The sequence below is a fragment of the Trichosurus vulpecula genome, chromosome 3 (genome assembly GCF_011100635.1).
Source record: "Trichosurus vulpecula isolate mTriVul1 chromosome 3, mTriVul1.pri, whole genome shotgun sequence".
NCBI lineage: Eukaryota > Metazoa > Chordata > Mammalia > Diprotodontia > Phalangeridae > Trichosurus > Trichosurus vulpecula.
The window spans coordinates 423,933,212-423,943,151 of record NC_050575.1 but is presented as its reverse complement, the minus strand read 5'-3'; the positions used below and the strand labels follow the sequence as shown (position 1 = coordinate 423,943,151).

Sequence of the window (9,940 nt, the reverse complement as noted above, 5' to 3'; positions counted from 1 at the left end):
CCTCCAGATTTTTCTTTCTTTCATACCATTGCTCAGTATAGAGAGAGGTCATGCAACATAATAAGCTGAGTGTTGCACCTGGGATGAGGATAGACTTAGTTTCAAATCCTGCCACAGACATTTCTTAGTTGCTTGATTCTGGGCAAATCATTTCACCTGTCTCTGCCTCAGGCAATTCCCTAAGACTCCTCTCTGAATTTAAAGAAAGATTGCTAGACTTTACACAGCAAAGTCTAAGTAGTCTGTGTCAGTATGTGAGCAAAGAGCAATTTTGGAATGTTTTGTAATAGTGGGCTTGTTGTTTTCCAAAACCTCAATATGATTTTAATGAAATAGAACATAAGACATGAAGTAATATGTGGGCCTATAAAAATAATGCCAAGAGAACACAAAGCTTAGAATGAATAGAGGCTAAGGATGAATGGTAAGGCATAATGGGGGAGCGGTCTTTTTTTAAAGCTATATTTAAGTCAGTTTTTTTTTTAAAAAAAAGAGAGGGTGGGTACTTTCCTGTACTCTGTTCAGGGAATGTGCCCATTTATTCAGACTGAATAAATGTAGAACATAATTAGAATGCCCTGCTTGGGTGGCATCCCTTCTCCTGAGAAAGCAATAACATTCCTTTCTACTTTTTACCTTGAGAAGCCTCTGAATTTAATTTGGGGAAGGGTTGCTGTCCCACACAGCTTTGGGGGCTCCTTCAGGATTCCCCTTATTTGAGGTTGGGTCTCCCAGTCAATCCGAGGAGAGGTGCCAGCCGGCCATTTTCTCGAAGTCCTGGAGTGACTGGAAAGATTTCCTTTCACTCTTAATGAACGGACTGAAGAGAGGTACTCAGAAAAAGTGGAAATGAAAAGAAAGCAGAGCTCCAGACATGCTAGCGAAGACTGTCTGTAGAGAAAATTGAATCACGGTCATGTAAGTTGTGCTCACAACCCAGGTAAGCAAGATCCATGATAGCTCTAGAGGACAAGATTGGTGAGCCCCTGCATGACCCTTAGGGAGGGCAGGAGGGAAGGCCTAGGGGGTTGGAGTCCGTAAGGCTCCCTCTTCAAGTAATTCGGTAAGACTGAGTGAGTTCTGATAAAAGAATAAGATCTCGTGAACCATGGGGAAAGAACACTCTAAAGTGGCAAGCGCAAAAAGAAAAAAAAATCCTAATATTCTGGAAGATAGTGTTCTCAGGAGTAGGCTTAAAGATTGGCACGAACTGCCAAAGTAGAAAAGGAAAGACAAAAGAAAAGAAAAATGCTGGCAATGTCTAATTTGTGCAATGTCTTGTCTGCATGTTTAAGAAAAGTTTTATGTTCTATATCCCTGTAGAAAGTCTTAACTCTAGGAACTGAGAGGTTAGAAGGGTATTAACTAGCAAAAGAAGGACCCCTGGAAGGCTGTGAAGGAAGAAAAGTTTGGGAGACTGAAAAGGGCTCCTTTAGTATGCAAATTGTCAATTATTAAACTTAAGTCTTCAGCTGGAAAAGAAAAGCTGGGTGAGTATATTTTTTTATTTACTTGAAATTTTTGAGGTAGTTTGGGTCAAGATTAGGAAAGAGATTGAAATTGGAGCGAGAATACAGAGGGTAAAATGTTTTAGTAAAGATTGGGAAAGACAGATTGAAATTATTTGAGTGGGGGTGAGTACAATTTAAGTCCATGTGGCTTTGAGTCCATGTGCTCTTAGCTACCCATCCCCCACCCCACATTGGAAGACAGTGGGTGGGTCAATCCCAAGCTGGGGCAGAAAGAAGCTTGTAGGCTGATTGGTTAGTAATCCAAGGTTATATAGTAGCATATCTAAAAAAAAGACTAGTTCCTTTGCTCTTAGAAAGGCCTCCAGGAAGTATTTTAACTTGGAATAGGACTACAAGACTTTTTAGAGTCCAAACCTTTTTGCGTGGAAGGGAAGCAGCTACACCTCCCTCAAATTCCTTAGGCATTTTATTTTTGCTAATCAAAATTTAAGGTATTAGTGTATGTTATGTATGTATTTCTATTTATTAATGTATTAATATATAAATACCAGAAGTAATAGGATCAATAATTTCTATATGTGATAATCTGAAAATATAATTGGAGTCATCTTCTTTCCAAATTATATTTTTAGAGTTCTCTTAGGCTGTAAAATTTGAGAGACCCTTGTGAGGTCTACATTTTGTTTTATATATATATATATATAAATTGATCTTTTAAAAAGGGTGTGATAAAAATGTGATAGTTTGGAGCTGTTATATTGGGATATGAACAAGTAATATTACTTTTAATCTCCACGTGTTGGTAATAAGTGAGATGAGTGACTTCCTGTGTAAGGAGACTTAAAAATGCACTCACCTACTTTTCTGGGTATCTTCAAGTTTTAAATACGTAAAAATATTTAAGGCATTAAATTTGTATGGTTTAAAATACATCTGTATGGTTTAAATGTTAAGAATTATACTATCAGAGAAAAATGATGAAGAGGTTAAAAAGCTTTTATTGAATTATTGTTGAAATTAATTTTGTCAATCATGCCCAGTGTTATAGTACTTGGGGATTTATGAACAGCAATTCCCCTTATAATCTAGATGTTGTAAGATTAAGAATTGTAATTAATCAAAAATTGAGGCTATTAACTAAAACGAGAATTTTGGACATAAATTTAAAATCTTGAATCTTATGAATCTCTAATTCCAGATGTGAATATCAAGGATGGCTGTCTGAGCCACTGATCCATGATGCCAACAGCCCTGTGTGGAGCAAGTATGATTTCTTGGTAAAGTTGAGAGAGCAACTTCCACATGTGCTGAAGTGGGACTCTCTAGACTTCCTTAACTGGAACCTGGCAGACTTTAAGCCTGTCTCAATGCAGCCTGCAGTTTGACATAAATTTTGCCTGGAGTTGACAGGAAGCTGGGGAAATACCATCCCCTTACTATAAGTCCCTAATCTCTTAATGGCACATTTCTATAATCAGAAGGTTTTCTAAGTACAGTAATAAATCTATTAAAATAATTGATTATGGAACATCTTAAGTTACTATAAGACTGGGATTAGGTATTCCTGTGCTTGTTCCTGTATAAGTTAAGGTTAGTTTGTAAGGGGCTTGTATAAGGTCTTGTATAAGTTAGGGTCTTTTAATTCTTGGTAATGGTATGGAGACAATTAGGTCGAGGGCTTTTGAGAATATTATTTGGTTAATATCAAGCTTGTCTAAATTTTTTTTTTACAATTAGTAGTGTTAAAAGAAGAATGCCTTGTGGTTTATTTTGTAAATGCCATGAAAGAAACATGGAATGACTAAAAGTTTGTGATATTATATGTACTGTGTTAAAAATTGATTATTTAATGTATTTATGTATGTACTTGGTGCCCATTGTTAATTTCTTAGTGAATCTCATCCTCCTGGTGAGGAAATTAATAATGGGTTAATTTAAAATATAAGAAATTGGGTTCTGATGTGAATTTCTTAAACATGACAATTGGTCATGGTTCCAATTTTGAATTTGTAAAAATATCATCAGGGTATAAGGATTAGAAATGGTAACTTAAAATTGCGTTAAGGTAACTTTTTTTTTAAAGGCAGGCACTTTAATGAGGTGGTTTTTCATTTTTTTTCATTTTTTTTTCTTTTTAAGAAATGGGCTTTAGGAGAATCAAGCAATGCTGCCGGCATTAGATGCAATCCTGGGCCACAAGTCAGCACACTCCTTGGCAACAGGCCCCATGATGGCTGAACATTTCATCTCACCTTTGTTGTTTACTATGACCCCTGCATTGTCTTCAAAATATAGGAACACACCATCTTTTCTCTGATATGACATCTGTTGCCCTATTACCACTGCTGAAAGAACCTTTTTCTGGAGCTCTGGTTTCCCATTTTTGACTGTGGCCATTACCATGTCACCCACACCAGCTGCAGGAAGCCTGTTCAATCTTCCCTTATTCCCCTTCACAGAGATGAGATGATGTACTGGTTCTTGGAACCTGTGTTATCAGCACAACTAATGCCAGCTCCCACTGGGAGACCAAAGGAAATTCAGAACTTTGCTCCAAGCAACCCACCATGTCCTTGCTTAGACATCTTGGCTCCCAGAAAGCACACAAGAGAGAGGAAATATGAAGGATGTTGGGATATGAACTCTAAGGTAACTTTTGTAGGAGAATGGAAAGAAAGCCGGTTCCTACAAGAAGAAGAAGATGCTGAGATGCTGTGCTGGAGATGGTTAGAACAAATACCCAGGATCAGAGGACTTCATTGATGTTCCCTGCCAGACAGCTGTATGGGAAGAGCCTGTTTGAATCTTAAAGGGATAATTACGTGATTGTTTTCTCTTGGGTCTCTGTATCTGTATTTATAAAGGGGGCTGCCCCCTTTGATTTGTCAATGAGTCGATCAACCTTTACCCCTTCCCATATTTACTTAAAGGGGTGATGGTTAAGGGGAAAAGTTCAGATGGGAAAGAGAGTAAGGGAGTATTAAAGATGTAGAAACAAAAATTTGGATAAAAGAAGAGGAGGGATTGTAAGAGATGGGGGGGAAGGGTTTTGTTTCCACAGAGTTGAAGGTGACCTTCTACCCCTCCCCCCCCCACAGCTTTAGCAGAATGTAAGTCAGGTGACTCATTGGAACTACTTCTAGTCAGAGCTCTGGTCTACCGGAAACCAGGACTCAGGTGGGTGGGGTGAAAGCTCAGAGGCTTGTGCACATGATTAAAGGATACATTTGAGGATGGCATGACATAGGCAGTCAGGAGCTTGTATCTGGCCAATGAAGAGCCTGGTGGGAGAAGTCAATAAAAAGACTGGTGTCCATCGTACTTTCCTGCACTCTGTTCAGGGTAAATGCCCATTTATTCAGACCAAATAAATGCAAAACATAATTAGAATGCCCTGTTTGGGTGGTGTCCTTTCTCATGAGAAAACAATAAAATTTCTACTTTCTACCTTAAAATAAAAAACAAAAAAACAAAACAAAACAAAACAAAACAAAACAAAACAAAAGAGATTGTGTCCCTCCTCAGACGGGATGAGAGATAAAAGGCAATATTATACATTACACGGTATGTTTCAATTTTCTCTCCAAATAAGAATATTTAGACTGGGAAGGATAGAATTCAATAAATAGGTATGAACAAAACAGTCAATAAATTCATTATCAGACATGGGATTTTTATCAGTTCCTTCTATGTGCCAGATTTAATGCTAGGCACTGATGGAACATGAGGAAAAGAAAAAAAATTCTACTTGGGACATGTAACTTGTATTAATAATTAGGAATGCGGAAGAAGTTTTGATTCTCCTTAATCTTCATTCAGTATTTGACACCATTGGCCATCATCACCTGCTGGACACATTTCTCAACTCACATGCTTAGTAGCTATTGACCCTGGGCAAGTTGTATAACCTCTGCCTTCTTCAGTTTCCTTATTTGTAAAATGGGGACACTAATTTACCTACTTCCCAGAGTTGTTGTGAGGATAAAATAAGAATATCTATAAAGTGCTTTGTAAACTTTAAAGCGCTATAAATATTCCCTTTATTTTTATTGTTGACAGTAGTTGTAGTAGTAGTAGTAGTAGTAGTAGTAGTAACAGTAGTAGTAGTAGTAGTAGTAGTAGTAGTAGTAGTAGTAGTAGTAGTAGTAGTAGTGGTAGTAGTAGAAGTGATAGCTCTGTTGCTGCTGCTACTCCTACTTCTCTTCTTCCTCCTATTACTGTTACTTTTCCTCTTTGTGACTCAGCTTGCTCTTGGTTTTCCTCTTACTTATGCTGGAGCATAATCAATATCACATCCAATAAATATAGGCATATCCAAAGCTTTTGTCCTGATCATTTTCTCTCTCATCCTCTCATTTTGTGGTCTTGTGACAAGCATCCATGAATTCATTTATTATCTTTTGGTAGATCACTATAGCTGATCTCAGTTTCTCCCTTTACCCTCAGTTCCACATGCCCAACCAACTATTTAACATATCAGATTGACTATCTTTGAGGCATCTCAAATACAATATGCCCAATCCAAAATGTCTTTTATTAATCCCCAAGAACCATTCATCTTCTGAATAGTTCTCTTCCAGTTGGTGGCAGTACCATACTTCCTCTCAACAAGGTTTTAAAAATTTGAAATCCCTTCTTCACTCCTTATTCTCAAATACCCCATGCAACCAATCATTGACCAAACTTTGTAATTTCCATCTCTATGACAGCCTTTTGCATAATCTCCTCCTCTGAACTCACCAGCCATCACACTAGTTCAAAACCTCATTGCTTCTTACCTGGGCCATTATATTTAACTATAATTTATCTTCAGTTCTCTCCCCATTCTAATCTCCCCTCCATCAAGGTGCCAAAGTGATTTTTCCAAAGAGTAGGTCTGACTCTATGATCCCCCTACACAATACACTGGCCACCTATTATATTTAGCATCAAATATAGATGCCTTTGTTTGGTATTTAAAAAGCTTCTGCCAACTAGTCTCTTTCCTACCTTTCTGGTATCCTTATGTATTACTAATTTCAATTCATTTGAGCATACAGTCATACAAGCTCACTGCTCCTCTTCATAATATAATTTTCAGTCTCCTGTCTTCATACCATTCTCATATTGGTTTAACATATCATGAACACTTTCCTTTCAGAATTTTACCTGTTATGATGGCTGAATTTCTTCAAAAGTCAGTTCAAGCATCATCTATTATGTGACATTATTCATGCCTGGACTCTACCAGCTGTCAGCTTCTTCCAATCCTGACTTTTCTAGTGTCTGCCCTGTATGTACTTTTTACATACTCATATGTGTATATAATATCTTCCCTGTTAAAATGGAAATTACCTGAAGGTAGAGAATATTTGATATAGATTCTGTATATCCAGTGATTATTATCTCAATGACTAACCTATGGTGAAAACTTAAGGAATTATTGCTCTTTAATAAATGGGGCAGTAGTTAGTGACATTTCTAGCAGTAATGACATCATTGATATGATTACTGTAACCTCAGCAAGAAGGAAATATATGAGGTGGGGCAGGGAGAGAGAGAATTGACACACAAAGTAATAAGAAAAATGTCGATTTCCTTGTAGTCTAGGTTCTAGGGTCCTGACCTGTCTTTGGATTGATAAAGTATATCCTAGGTTTACTTAAATGTAATGGAAAGTTGAGGTGGGGAGTGAATCACAAACACTAATCCGGGCATCCCTGACTCAGATAAGTCCTAAAGAATGGCAAATGAAACAATTTCCCCAGATAGAGGGAATCTAAAAGGAAATAGGTTTATTGAGTGTTTGTAGCAGAGGGAGAGTTGTAAATTGGCAGTGGGAATATGAAGCATATTGGTGAATGGGAAAGAAGTGACCAGGGCTGGTGAGAGTAGGTAGAAATGTAGCACTTTCTATACAATAAAAGGAAAACTGGGTAATGATTATGCAGGAGTTCTAAAGGGAATAATGAAATAGGAAAAGGAAGTAATGAAGGAATGGGGAGTAGCAGGATTAAACTAGATGGAGTAGGGCATATAGGAAAAGGCAGCATGGGAAGTTAGCTTCACATCTGAATGTCTGCTCTAAATCACTTTAAGTAGTGGAGAAGGAAACATAGATTTGCTAAGCATTGGTACAATTTACTGTACTTAGGTATCCCACATTTCAATACTTCTAAAAGAATGGATTGCTGTGGTATAATTTCTATAAATACAGGGAAGTTGGAGGTTATGGTTTTGAGTGAGTTTGAGCCAAAATTTTTGATTTTCAGTGACTATAGCAGAGGTTTCCAAATTTATTTGGCCTAACATTCTCTTTGAAAAAAAAATCACTCAGCTCACCCTTGGAAATCTATTTTTTTTTGCTAACCTTTTAGTGGTTTAAAAATTACATCATTTCAAAAAAATAAAATATATACTTTTTAAAAGTGACACATCTTAAATTTAATGAGTTGTTGTAAGTGTTTGGGGGGTTTGTCCCTGCACTGAAATTTTGATGATGCAATATTGTGAAATGTAACCTTATAGTATCCTATTGTAAGCAAGTCACTACATGCACACATTTCTGCTGATACATGCTGAACTTCCTGACAATGTGTAAGATGCTGACCTGCCGACACTTGCTTGTTAAGACCTATTAGTGAACTTGACCACTGATGTTTTATAAATTGCATTTTATATGTTTATTTGGAAAAAAAATAATGTAATCATTAATACTTCAACTCTATTATGTAACAGATGAAACACATACAAATGGTTTTTCAAAATTTTCTTCTCCTCTTTCCTTATACTTCTACTCCCCCCTTATTTTTGTTCAATGCCCCTCATTTGTACCCAAGGCTACTACTGCCCTCCCCCCCACCCCGGATTGTTCCAGCATCCCAAGGGAATGGTATTGCCCACTTTGGGAACCTCTGGAATGTGATCTCAACCCTGGCAATAATTCAATAGTTATATTCCAAGATATTGCCAATTGAAGTGTAAAAGAAAGTATCCCACGCATGGCTCATATACATGGCTATGAGTAAAGTCTAGTGTCTAAGTGCCTTTTGGCCTTAGCAAGGCCTTTGTCTAGTATTGATTTTATCTGGGTTGCAGCAAAATTTCTTATATCTGGCTAAAAGAACCTTAGCTTTTTCCTTGGATCATCATTTTATGGTTCTCAGCTTTGTGCTTAGGCTACAAACTAGAATAAGGGATAAGTAGACCATGTGTCCTCTCCACAGCAGATTTTCACGGGTCCTGCATGAGTATGCATAATATATCATATCCCCCATTCCCGCACCCAGACCATCCCATGGCCATTCTTTTCTGTGGCACATCTACCAGCTGAACAGTATTGAAGATGGGAAACTATAAGGGTATCATATCAATCCACGTATTCTCCTTGGACGTACTCTCAGAGCCTGATCAGCCTACAATAAGCTTGTACCCTCTAGCCCCATCCTAGTTCATTCATTGTTACTAATTTCAGCTCACTGAGATATTTCCTACTCATTACTCTAGCTCTGGGTAAAATGTCAGACTCGAATTAGTGGAGTGTTTCTGAACCCTCAACTTTTATGTAAGGGTTGCCATTCCTTGAACGCCACTATTGAATGAAAGTATATGATAGACTCAAAAGCCCTGACGTGGGTAGCCTTTAGATCCTTATAGGCAGATCATCAAATTCTTGGATGATTTAAATGAGCTGCTCTACACTGAGAGATCATCAGAATATGCATTTCATTTTTGACATTTTCTATCTTGTCAAGAACAAGGAGTAAAATAGCCTAAATCTCATAACAAAGCCCTGAGAAACACTAAAGATCACAGACTGCTGAAATTGCAGTCAGTAGAGAGCAGAGGTCATCCAGTACAGTCGTTTAGCTACATAGATAGTCTAGAAGAGGCTCATTCCTAAAGCAACATTCACTTCAACTACAGGGTGGGGAATTAACAGATCTCTTCCATCCTAAATAGTATTTGAGCCAAATACCTGTGGCAAATAGTATGTTTGTAAGTCATCACAATTTATGTCATTGAGAAGAAGAAAATATGATGCCAATTCGAAAGCCACTCTATTTGTAAATACATCAGCTCTGGCTTATAACAATTCTTTTTGGTTTCAGGAAGCAGTGTGTCATGGTAGAAGGATCCCTGCACTTAGATTCAGGAGAGGTTTGAGTTTGTTTCATATCCTTAATGCTTTTAACTCTATGTCTCTTGGAAAGTGACTTAATCTCACTATTGCTCAGCATTTTTACTCTATAAAAATGGGAAAATCAAAAGCATTTGCCCTAAGAATAGATTGGTAATGGATAGCACTGGGCCAAGTGTCATAAAGACCTGAGTTCCAATCTGGTCTCAAACACTTACTAACTGTGTGACCCTGGTCAAGTCGCTTTACTTCTGTCTGCCTCAGTTTCCTGAAATGTAAGATTGGGTTAATAATAGTACCTTGTATTAAAAGAAATATTTGTAGAATGTTCAGCATGTTGCCTAGCATA

General features: G+C 37.5%; 1 pseudogene; it reads right to left on the bottom strand.

Moving 5' to 3' along the window:
- Positions 1-3,617: 3,617 nt before the first annotated feature.
- On the bottom strand, positions 3,618-4,057 carry LOC118844128 (annotated as a pseudogene).
- Positions 4,058-9,940: the final 5,883 nt, after the last annotated feature.